The sequence below is a fragment of the Adiantum capillus-veneris genome, chromosome 4 (genome assembly GCF_014529385.1).
Source record: "Adiantum capillus-veneris isolate H3 chromosome 4, ASM1452938v2, whole genome shotgun sequence".
NCBI classification, from domain to species: Eukaryota; Viridiplantae; Streptophyta; class Polypodiopsida; order Polypodiales; family Pteridaceae; genus Adiantum; species Adiantum capillus-veneris.
This window is the reverse complement of record NC_140934.1, coordinates 125,125,390-125,138,798: the sequence shown is the minus strand read 5'-3', so window position 1 is coordinate 125,138,798 and position 13,409 is coordinate 125,125,390.

The following is a 13,409-nucleotide window of genomic DNA, read 5'->3' as shown; positions in this document are numbered from 1 at the left end:
AACAATATCCTCAAAACAATTCGGTTCTATATCTTACACAATATTTGCCATATATGCACAATGGTGACTTACATAATTATCATTCATCAAACTCAGTGGAAAAAAGTATATCATGTAGTGTATGATGAAAGAGCTTGATGTGTAGATCTAGATCTATAATCTATGCAAATAACATGTAGAAGCTATGTAAGGGTGAAAGTCCTAAATTAACCACCTCCTTTACGTTGAGGCAATGGAACTAGAGCATCCATTTCCTCATCCATAGCTTACTCTCACTTTGCATGTCCAACAATATCCTCAAAACAATTCGGTTCTACATCTTACACAATCTTTGCCATATATAGCACAATGGTGACTGACATAATTATCATTCATCAAACTCTATAAATGATTTCTTGCTTTCCTAAATTTAGATACACAATGAGGACGAGCCAAAGTTTACAAGGCCTTAAACCATTTACCATGGCTGGTCATGTGATTTGATGCACACGATTTTACATTTTATACGATGTCCCTACATATTAATGCAAACATCTTATGCTACATAACAGAGAACATCTCTGGTTCATTTTCACCCCCACTAGCAGTTGCACAATTTTTTTTTTGGGCTTCTCTCTAGACAAGGATGCTCACAATGGTCTTTTTTGACACATGTTGACAAATATATCCTCCCTTTTATTGCATTTTTTAAAAAAATTTCCTTGGAATTTTTCTCTACCACCTATATTCTACCTTTGATTAGCATATATTTCTTGATTGCTTTGATTCTAATTGCCTCAACCATAGCCACCTCCTTGGCCTACACCTCATCCTCTACCTCTATATCTGTTGTCGTAGAAGAGAGGCTCAATTTTTTGAAAAAATTCTTTGAAGACTATTCTTTACCAAATGTACTTCTCCTTCATAATCAACATAGACAGAAGATTAGCAAAACATTATATGTTCTCTTAAGTACGAATTCTTCAATTACTTGTACATTGGTCCCAAACCATGCAATCACGCTTGCACCTTGTGAACATAATCAATTGTATGTCAATATATTCAAGGGACTCACAAATATCCTTTATCTTTGAGACATAGGCAATCATAGATACTCCCTATTTTGCACAATATGTAGCTCTACCTTCAAATACAACTCTCTTGCCTTATTGTTGGTCACATTTAGTGATGCCAATTTTTTTTCCAAATTTCCTTAAGGGAAGTGGTATCCGATGTATGCCAAATCATTGTATCTTGCACAATCTCTGATAACCAATATATGATCTTTTGTGGTCCCCGTTTTTGTCTTTGATAGCTTTCACATGTTGAGTAAGAGTCTCCAATGGTAGTGGTGGTGGTGCATCTTCACCTTCCACCTTTTATTGTACCCCTAATAACCTTTACCCATCAGACTTCTAAGACTTCCAAGAATGAAATTTGTTCTTATCCAACTTCTAACTGAAAGTTAGTCGGTTCCATCATTGCTAGACACGTTTGCAAAAAATTAGAATATTGCACAAAGCCTAAATGCACCAAGACTAGCCTACAATGTGACCACAATATCTCGTGGAAAAATGACTTAGCTATATTAAATACCTATAAATGCACAAAGCTAAAAAGGCGCAAATGACCAAAACATCCCTGCATAGTTTTGCATTTTGAACGGCCTTCACAAAACTAAGCATATGAAATCTTTGGCACATTAGAATATGCATTGAGAATATCCTTGCCACAAATAAAGTACCAAATTCCACGATCGTATCACCCAAGCTACAATTGTGAGCATTATATATGTCATCCAACTTTTAAAAAAAACGACCATGTCTTGATCAATGGCATGCTACTTAGCTCTGGTTTTCCTAAGAGTCTCTCTTGTAATAGCATGGAAACCAGTGTATCAAAGTTGACAACACTAGGTCTATCATATCATAAGTCTCCAAGTTGAAGCAAAAGTTTGAGTTAATCTAGGAATGCCTCAAGAACAATAAGCACAAGGGATTGTCACAAATGGCCTCACCGAGATCTCCTTGGGAACTTGAACTTTTGCAAGACGGCCATGTCATCCTTCTCTTGCATAATCTTGGACTCTAGCTATTTATGCAAATAAACATTTTTTTGCCTCATTACAATCTGCATGCAATCTAACTATAATATCCCGAACCTATATTTCTACTTCAAGTGAGGAGTAATGGACTCTACACATCTTTACCATCCTAATGAGCTTGCTTAGTATTATGCAAATCCACTCTAGCAATGGAAAGACTAGAACCTAAACTAGTAGAACTATTGGAACTTACATTGACCTCAACAAATGCTCTCTCCACAAGTGGATGCACATCAAAGCCCGGTACACAACATTCCATACACCATGTGTAACCACAAAATCTTGCATCATTTATGGAAATAGTGGGTAGTCGTCTCCACCCAATTTGTCCTTAGGAACATATGAAAACATCATGGTTTTTAGCCATGGCCATTTACTACACTTGATGATTTTTTTTTGGCCTATGTAGAGAAGAAATTACACAAAATGTATTTGTGCTATATAGCACAAACCACAAAGAGTCCATTTTGCAAAAATATGTATTTTCATCATCCCAAGGGTGGTCAGTAGTCAAAAGTTCCGTACAAATGGATGTTCAAATTCTTATTAATAATACTAGACATGCTATATTTATAGGATGAATGTCTTTTGAAAACCCTCAATCCTCCTAAAGTACTCACAAAGTACGTGAGCACGGGCTAATAGATTACTGGACCTAGTTGAATTGCATTATCTAAATTGCTGTTGTGTTAACACATTGATGTGGGCTGTTTTGGATAGACATGAAGAGTAAATTTTTATACTTAGCATTACCACAAGAAGATTTTGAAATTTTCTCATGTAGGAAAACGAAGTCTTTTCCGGTGTTTGACATACAATGAATAACATCCTGAGCTTCTGCTCGAAAGGCTCCGCATACCTAGCTAGGTATGCGGTGCCTCTCTCAGAGAAGCTCATGATGTTGAGGTAAGTCACAATGTGAGAATTATTGTGAGAATTTGTCCAAAACTTCTTGTGTATACCTCTCTTTGTCTAGTCTTCATGGCTTTAGCCTTTGTGCATTTATACAAAGTTCCCCCATGTGCATTGTTACTCTCCATGTCTTAGACTTTGGAAAACGATTGTTTGCACATAGGTCCATGTTCCCCTACCTCAAAGGATAAAGCTCATCTCCTCAAAAACCTTTGCACATTAAGAGAGCAAATCTTCTTAAGCATGCAAGGTTTGTCCCCTTCAAAAGCAAATGGCTATTCAAAAAAGCTATTTTAACTAGAGTTGTTCAAGTAACCCTACGTTTGAGACCTTACCTAACATTGAAAATGCTAATTTTTCATAGCTCGTGGCATAGAGATTTTACTAATAAAATGAAGCAAGGGAAGAAGTGGCACTGTTAGCTAGAGATGGTGGTGAGCATTACCACATTCGATAGTGGATTAATAGAATGATGAAGGTGACAAGTGTGCTTAGGTTGAGAGGCCACTTGAGGTGGCTAGGAGTTCTTTTACTTGGCCTCACATAGTGTAAAGTTCTAAAACTAGTTTTTAGGCATTAACACTGATCAATTTCAACCAAAAAAAAACCCTTGTAACAAGGATGTCCAAAACACCCATCTTAATGTGGTCTATTTAAGAAAAGATTGGTATGATTAACTAAACTTAGCCTACATCGATACAATACTAAAAAATGTCAATTGTGCAAAGGTTGCATGTGGGGAGGTGCTCTACTAAATTGGGCCTCACACAATAAATTCTTGAAAAAAAAAACTCTAGTGGCCTAAAGAAGCCAAGGATTGTCACAATAGCATGCGATGACAAGGGCCATGTGGAGATTCTTAAGTCAAATATTGCTAGTATTCAATTGCTCTCTTAATGAGCAAGGAGATCACTTTTGGAAAGTCCACTTTACAACACTCGCAAGAAAGGAAAATAAAACCAAATCGCTACATTAACGATTTGAATCACACTATTTTTTGAAAGGATGGATTTTTTCTATTAAAAGGAGGCAATGAAAGCATGTGACTTCTCTTACAAAATTATTATGACGAATCTTTGTTTGGTAGGTCCTGTGCCTTCTTGATACAAAAATTATTGTATAAGGAGGTTCCATATACACTTAGTCAAATACACTAGTCAAACTAACTTGTTTGGTGTGTCTTCTTGATACAAAAATTATTGTATAAGGAGGTTCCATATACACTAGTCAAATACACTAGTCAAACTAACTTGTTTGGTAGGTCCTGGGCCTTCTTGATACAAACAAGTGATAAAATCATAAGGCTTGCCAGGAATGATAAAAATTTCTTTTTTACATTCAATTTTTCAAGCCCCCTTTCATATGCTTTGTGTAATGCAATCAACTTATATAATTGGCCATATATAACGTTAACTTAAAGATATAAATATAAAAAATGACAGGCAATTTTGAGATTGTTTTGATAGGCAAAATAGCCCTTGACAAAAAAAGTAGACGTCAATTTTAGGCCTTGATATGAGGATAGATCCCACTTTAAAATCACTACATCTCTAAGCTTTTGATAAAAAAAACATAAACGTGCACATATAATTGAATTAAAAGAGCACCCTTAAGCTCTACACCCTAAGCTTTAGATCCCTATGCTCTACACCCCACTTTAAAAACTCTACATTTTAATCTCTAGAACCTTTTTAACAAATTTAAAACTATAGATCTTTAAGTTGTAAATCTCACTTTAAAAGCTTTAAAGTTCTAAGTCTTAAGAGTCTAGCGTCTCGGGGTGACCCTCTCCCTACTTGTGGATCCATGTAACATTTTCACTTTCTTTAATTCAAAGTTTTACTTTCCAATAAAAAAAAACTTTAGGTCCTCATTGGATCATCGGAGACCTTACTTGAAAAGTTCTACATCTTTAAATTCTAAACTTAATTTTAAAATTTTTAAAAATAAAAATAAAAATTATTTAAAAATTAAAGCCCCAAATGATAAATTCCTTCCATAAAGTTTTAACTAACAAAAATGACAACTTTAGTGTCTTACCTCAAGTTCAAGGGGTGAACCAAATTCTCAAAATGAAATGGTGGAGTAACACAAATTTCAAAATGAAAAGGTGACTTTAAGGCTTCTAAGGTTCTAAAGATTTGTGGAGCCTCTAAAGCTTTATCATTTAACTGTCAACGTTTCATGCTTCCAAAGGCATTAGACAACCCAAAATCTTTTTTTTGATATATGAGAGTTCATTTCATATTTCAAAACTAGAGACATGCCTATCATTGGATTCACACAATTCATTTCAATGAGTTTATTTCATATTTCAAAACTCAAGACATACCCATCATCATTGGATTCACACAATTCATTTCAATAAGTATCCTGTATCTTATTTCAACCAATCAACATTTTTGACATGTCAAAAAATGCTTAAAAATACAACTCAACTTTTTTCCTATTTTAGTCAACAAAAAATGCCCTTTGGGCATGCCAAAAAGCTCAACACTTTCTTGAGAATAGTGTTATCTAAATGTTGCTTTTTATTGCAAAGCCAATTTGGAGAGTCCTGCGACCTCCTCAAGACACTAGTGTTAAAGCAAAACAAGCTCGTCTACTTTTGTTCCCATGCATCACGAGAGAGAGAGAGAGAGAGAGAGAGAGAGAGAGAGAGAGATTCTGTGCGCATGGTGACACATTGCAGGCACCACTGGCCATCCCTACAGCAGACAAACAAACGCGAGAGAGAGAGAGAGAGAGAGAGAGAGAGAGAGAGAGAGAGAGAGAGAGATTCTGTGCGCATGGTGACACATTGCAGGCACCACTGGCCATCCCTACAGCAGACAAACAAACGCGAGAGAGAGAGAGAGAGAGAGAGAGAGAGAGAGAGAGAGAGAGAGAGAGAGAGAGAGAGAGAGCTAGGCACCACGCTGCTCTCCCTTGCTTGCCATTAGCAAGATGTGCCCAATCATTGCTCTGTTTTTTTTGTTTGCGAGGTGCCCACCCAAGAGTGTGTGTGCATACAAACGTGAATGATCGAAGGACATGCAAAGCGCCAGGAGAAAAAGAGCCTGAAAACGGCAAGGAGAACGAGTTCCAACTCACCTTGGCGTAAAACCCTTCAACGTGGCTCCATCCATGGCTTACAGTTGGGACTCACCCGCTAAGGCATCGTGATTTTCTTTGCGCTCGAAAAACATCTGCCTCATTTTGATGCTCGTGCAAACAGAAAATCTCTTTCTTTTCCTCTCTCTCTTCCCCCCCCCTCCCCCCTCCCCTTTCTTTTCCTAAATCCAAACTCTTGCCAAAACATCTTCGCCGATTCTTACAAAAGGAAATCAAGAAATCGTTTGAGGGACATACTTTACTTTGGTGTCATAGTAACATTAGAACATTGACCATTTTGTTATTGATGCCTAACTTATAGCCTACTTGTTTATAATATACACAAGAAGATTTAGAAATATTCTCATGTAGGAAAATGGAGTCTTTTTCAATGTTTTTCATACAATGCATAACATCATAAATGGAGAGTCTTTATAATAATGGAGTCCCCTGCCCCCAATCGTACCTAGCTAGGTATGCGGTGCCTCTTTTACAAAAACTCATGATGTTGAGGTAAGTCACAATGTGGGAATTATTGTGAGAATTTGTCCAAAACTTAGAGAGAGAGAGAGAGAGAGAGAGAGAGAGAGAGAGAGATATGGAAAATTAATTTGACTGCGGTAGGTGCTAGCTGTGAAGTTGTCACCATTGCGATTGCGGTATTACGGAGGAGAGCGAACATGAAGATTTGGCTGTGCCTTGCCTGCACGACAATTACGCATACCTGTAAGTCTCTGCTTTTCCGTCTCAGTTCTCTCTCTCTCTCTCTCTCTCTCTCTCTCTCTCTCTCTCTCTCTCTCTTATGGTGCGCACATGCGTGCGTTCAGAGCTGCGTTCGGCCAAAAAGCGCCTTCCACATCAGCTGGTCCCGCCACGCACCTGTCCTCAGAAATCGGATGGCGAACGTCGTCATTGTAATGGAGCACCCCCCCTTCATAACGATCTGCAACGTTCACAAAACGTTGGCAACGCGGGAAGACGACTGCGCTGCCTGCAGACCTGCAAAAGTTGCAAGCTGTAGGGCGGGAAGCTGACTGAACTGCCTGCACACCTGCAATGCTGAGCTCAACAGAAAATCAGCGATCTGTGGATTGAATGAACGCTATGCATGTGCGCATTACATAGTTGGCCAGCACCCGTTCAAGATTGAACGATCGAGAGGGTGAACGGTGCATGTGCGCTTACATCTCTCTCTCTCTCTCTCTCTCTCTCTCTCACACACACACACACACACACACACACACACACACTCACTTTTGAAGTAACCCGCGCGCGTGCGCACACACACGCATATTTCATTTGACAGCTTATGAGTTTGCCGTCGGGGGACTCTTTACCCACAGTTTGAGCTCCCAGCTCTCACTCCACGTAATGCATCACTACCAAAATCTATGTAGGCGATACGGTTCATGGCAGCCAGTCTTGCAATGGAGACGTTCAACAAGACGCCCTTATGAACTGACCAGACAAAAAGAGAAGAATAGCATGCACCCTAGCGGTTCACATCTCTTGGTCCTCAAGAGCGGGTCCATGGCAAGATTAGGCATTGTAGTGTGTGGGCGCTTGTGCTCTCGTGCATCTTTCAGGTGTTCCTCGTGCTAGATCAAAGTAAGCTTTTGGAGTCACAATTGTTCATCCATTTTGGTCTGCATATTCCTCTTTGCTAGACTCAAATTGGGTTGGAGGAAAATTCTTGTGGAAATTAGTGTAAGCTGAATGAAGCTGCACGGCTAAGAGTAAGATTAAGGATAGACTCAAAACTCTTCACCTCCCACTCACGAGCAAACACGTCTACCGTTAGGCTAATGTGGCTTGCTAGTTGGGTGTAACATATTTGGCATTTGCGTATGCTTAAATTGTGGGCCGTACTCTTATTGGCCCCCATTACCCTTGGTGATATCCCAACTCTCTTTTCATTGAGCAGTTCCTTATAATCCCTTAGGGCACATTCGCACGGCCTCACTTTGCTTATTCTGTAGGGTTGCTGCAGGCTGAGCGCTCACATGCTATAGAGTGCTTCTTTCAAAGCTTAACCTTAACTAGGAGTTCCTGTCACTCAAACGGCCGCGTGAATGACAATGAATCCCCATGTCATTCTCCTCTTTTGAGAGATGACCCAAATACATCAATATTGAAATCACATTATGTACCAAAGAGTATTGAGTTCCCTCAAATTTGACACGGTCACCAAAACTAGATTCACACCATGTAGTGGTTGACAATACATTTAGAGTACTAAGCATCAAGCCCCAATCCAAATGACCAAGTTTGTCTAAGACGATAAGTATTTTTTTTTTGACTACTGAGATTAGCAAGAAGGTGAAAGAGCAACTAAAGGGTGGTCGGAGGCCAACGTGCGAACCTGCTCTTCACTTCTCCAATCTTGTGGGAGGGGCCCGTCCCCTTCTCAGTTCTCACAGATCAACCGAACTGCACACTCTCATTCACACCACACACACTCACACACACACACGGCTCCTCTGCTGAGGCTCTGCACCTCACAAGAGCATCACGCACACACACATATAAGCCCTCTGCGAAGGCTCTGCAGCATCTCACCAGAGCAACAGCACTCACACAGACGCACACGCACACCTTGATCATCACACAACACAGACACAAACGTCAGCATTTGAGCAGCCCAACAGATATATACAACTTTCAGCTCACACTCTGCTGCATCGATATCTGCATACAGGCACACAGAGCTCGCAAGCGCAACACACACACGCCCACATACAGACACAGCACGCAAACACACAGCCTACACACACACGGCCGCATACAGACACAGCACGCAAACACACAGCCTATACACGTACACACATACAGTACAGCAATTTGTTTCTGCAGTTTGTTTATGGTAGCCCCGCCCGTGGCCAATCCTAACGCAGCCTCCTCGCTCTTCTGCAGCCTTACTGTTGACCAAGCAGCTGTGCATCGTGCTGATTTGTTGGCTAACCAAGGCGCGGCCCTGCATTGCGCTATTTGCCTCCAAGTCCGATTACAGGCCTCTCCTGTGCATTTGCCTCCAAGTCCATGGCGCCTCTTAATAATTATTGGCAAACTACGCATCAGTGCTCGAAAAAAACTTTTTTTCCAAAAACTTGGCAAACCTACATATGTGAAACAACAGAGGTATATTGACAAAATTTGAAGAGTTTTACACCAAATTACACTAATTTTTTCAAAATGTTGTAGGTTTTCTCACCTTCAAATATAAAATTTAGAGGTAAATTTCAAAATTTGTAGGTGGGATTACACTAAACCTAGGTTTTTTTGGAGCACTGCTACGCATCATACTACATCAAAGTCTTTTCGCCAATCTTCATCGAAAAGCTCAACAAAGGCCAATCTCCCAAAAAGGTGTTTATCTTGGACAACAAGATCAGTGCATTTGATCGAGGAGAAGTACCTCTGCCCAAGAGGGAATTTGTCTTTCAAACTCCAGGTCAATTCAAGAGCTTTTTGGTGCAATCTAAGGCAAGGAGTCTCTTACTTCAATTTCATTGAACGACTTTCATAGATTGGAAGAAGGGAGTACTTATGTCATGGAGCAAACTACTGATTCTCTCAAAAGGCTCTATGACAAGGTCAAAGTATTGGAAGGTTTCATGCATCATGAAGCCCGGTCCAAAGAGGTGGAGCTAGCACAAAGCATGATATCACTGTTGGTACTTCAGAACTATGCATCAAATCCCCTACTACGAGAGGACCTACGTCTTCATTGTGCAGGTAGCTCTCAAGAACAAGAATTCGATGTCGTCGTTTTGGATGGGGACGACAAAGTCTTCATTGGCTCATCGAAAACAGCCGCTAAAAGAACTTCGGTTATTTCGAAGCATATCAAAGAGGTAGTGTAGAATCCTTCCCTATCGAATAGATTTCTTTCAAAATTTACACTTGTAAATAATATTTCATCTTTTTTTTTTTCTTTTTGGTCAACAGGTTGAAGAAGCAATGAAAAGGAGTGCTAGATGTGAAGTTTATCCTACGTACGCCGAATTCAAAGGAAGAACGTTCGGTTTATGTCTAAGAATCGACATTATTGAGCCATCTGCAAGAGAAACAGCGATGAAATTCTGTTGGCGGGAGGGAATAGCACTATTCCAAAGGAGTGGCGTAGCTCTACAAATCGCAGATTACAGGTCACTTCAAACGTCTACGAGTGGAAGTCCAACTATGCGCAATAGATTTCTCAACTTGACCAAGGCTACAACCTTAGCAACTAGATGTTCCAAACTTTTTCTTTGATGATGACTTGGAAGTTACCACGCATTAGGTACTAAAGCGGTTAAGCCTAGCTTTTGGTTAGACTTCATGCATGCAAAGCACTTTCTTTTAGAAATTGTCTCCTTCAAGCGGTAACTTAATACCCAGAGAAAAGTGAAAGTCAAACAGCTAGATCACTCCCCGTGTAGTTTTTAACAACTGCTTTTTCGTAATTTTTGACTTCTCTCTAATTATAATTTGGTGCCTTGTCATGGTGAAAAAAATGTAGACATAGGTGGTGCATGGCTGTCATCAGCTCGTGTCGTAAGGTGTTGGGTTAAGTTTTGCAACGAGCGCAACCCTCGTGTTCAGTTGCCATTACCAAGTTTGGAACCCTAGACAGACTATCGGTGACAAGCCGGAGGAAGGTGGGGATGACGTCAAGTCAGCATGCCCCTTACGCCCTGGGCAACACACGTGCTACAATGGTCGAAACAGAGAGCCGCGACCCCGCGAGGGCAAGCTAACCTCAGAAACTCGGACTCAGTTCGGATTGCAGGTTGCAACTCGCCTGCATGAAGCCGGAATCGCTAGTAATCGCCGGTCAGCCATATGGCGGTGAATCCATTCTCGGGCCTTCTACACACCGCCTGTCACACTACGGAAGCTGGCCATGCCCGAAGTCATTGGCTTAACTGCAAGGGGACAAATGCCTAAGGCAGGCCTAGTGACTGGAGTGAAGTCGTAACAAGGTAGCCGTACCGGACGGTGTGGCTGGATCACCTCCTTTTCAGGGGGAGTCAACACCTCTTTGATACTTTGGTCTTGTCCATTTTGAACCTTGAAGCGATGAAGCCCATTCATCTTCCGAATGGAATCCAATTTCGACGGAGAAGCGAGACCAAGTTCATGAGCTCATTTCCCTAGGTCGGAACAAGCTGGAAGCAATCCTATGATTTTTATTCCTCCTTGGGAAGAGGAATTGCGCAAATCAAATAGGGGGTTGGATTCCCCCGCTTCATTGCATTCAGTTCCCCCCCCCCCCCCACATACCGGTTACCGGGGGGGGGGCCTGCATAATGGGCTACTAGCTCAGCGGTAGAGCGCGCCCCTGATAATTGCGCCGTTGCGCCTAGACTGTGAACTTTTTCTCACACACGAATAGTCTAATGTGATCATCGTCGCCTGACCCGAAGATTTGTATCATCCAAGGGACGTTAGCATGGCGTACTCCCTCCATTTTGTCTCTTTCTCATGACTGGCTTGGTTCTCGGAGTCTACGAGAAGAGGTAGATGAGGCGACTCGAGTGAGATCTAATGAAGATTCAACCTCTGAATCACTCATGGGATTTGGGCGATCCAAGGAGGACCGGTGGTCGCTAGCAGATCCTCCTTTCTCGGGAATCTATTCATTCCTTATCAGTGTATAGATGGCTATCTCTCGAGCACAAACGATGATAACATCGGGCCAGACGTAAAAGACGGAGCACCTGATGAAACCGGGCTGTTTAATCCAAAAAGGGCGGTAGACCTTAGACTTAAACCTTATTTGCTTTCACCCATCTAATTTGTCGCCCACTTTACATGTACTTTCAAAACACAACAAAGGGGAAAGGGGTACAGGTTGCTAGATTGCACCTGTATGAGAAGACCGACACCAGATTGGCCCCTAAACAGGCGTCCCTTTCGGTATTTCTTTATTCTTTAAAAGAGGGAATAAAAGTTGTGGTTCCCTACAAGCTGTCCCGCACAATCTTGGCTGAATTTCAACTGTTCTGGCCCGATTTCGGCAGCATAACTGTACTAGGACCCTTCACAGTCAGTATCCCCACGCATTGGATGACTTTCCCGACGCATACGGACACTTTGCAAAACCTGGAGAGAATCTGCAGCACGCTGAATTCTCTATTTTCTGCCCCGAAAATGCGCCAGATCACCTGTACAGCGGTCCCCTTGCGTCCCCGAACCTCCTGGGGGTATTAGGGTCCGTTTAGGGCCAAAATCCTAAACCTGCAAAAAGACACAATAGGCTGTAATTCACTATTTCGGGCTCCGTTTTGCGTGCCGGTCGCATCCGTAGCAAGTCCTCGAGCTCCGGAACCTAAAGGGCTACTTGCCCTTTGAATCGGACGAGATTTCGCACGTGAAACCTCTCCGAATCACCTGTACTTGCAGGGGATTAGCCGCTAGCTAATCCAGTGCCTGTGCAAGAGGCTCTTGCCTCGGCAATCGTGCATGAACCCACACAACTGTACATTGGTCAATTGAAAAGCCCACTAGAGGGGCATAACATACTGCCATAGGGGAGAGAGAAAGCAGTGCGTAGCGTGCAGGGCATCACTCTTGGCACTGTACTGTACATAAGAGGGAAAGGAAGCACTCCATAGCTCTCAACCTTGACAGACTGAAAATGAGCCTCCCTTCTCCTAAAATCAGCGCCACTTCTTCCTGCATGAGGAAAGTGCATAGAAATGTGCCACTTGGCACATTTACAGGCTATTTCCCGTTTTGGAGTTGCCGCCTAAAAATCTCCCGATCGGTTGCCCAGCTGACTTCACGACAGAGTAATAAAATGTTCCCCTTGTCATTTCGGAGATAATGACGCGAACACATTTTCAGGTCCCAAAATAGCAGTTCCCTAAATTTTAGGAGATGCTGCCATTGTATCTTTCTAGGTCATCTGACCCTCTTTGTACACTGCAGCCACACCAAGAACTGAAATGTAGCCTCTGTAGCAAAGGATTCCACTTTGGCTAGTCAATGACCCCACTTTGGCTAACCATAGTCCTTGTCTAACCTTAGTGCTCTCTTGCCCCCAGGCCTGGATCACTCCCTTTGAACAGTTCCACACTAGCTATGCAATGCAGGGCAGTTAGATTTCCCGAGGGGTGTTTCCAAAAAGTGAAAATAAATAAATAATAAGAAAGAAATCAACAAAAAGGATAGATAGTAGTCACATGCTGGTGACACCTGATAACGCGTATTCACAACCAGAAACTACGGGATTACCCTCAGTATTCGGGGTAGCGGAGGGATCACACTACACTATACGAGCTGCTCCTACTTCTCCCGAAGATTCGTAGAAGCAGCAATCGGCGAAAATTACGTA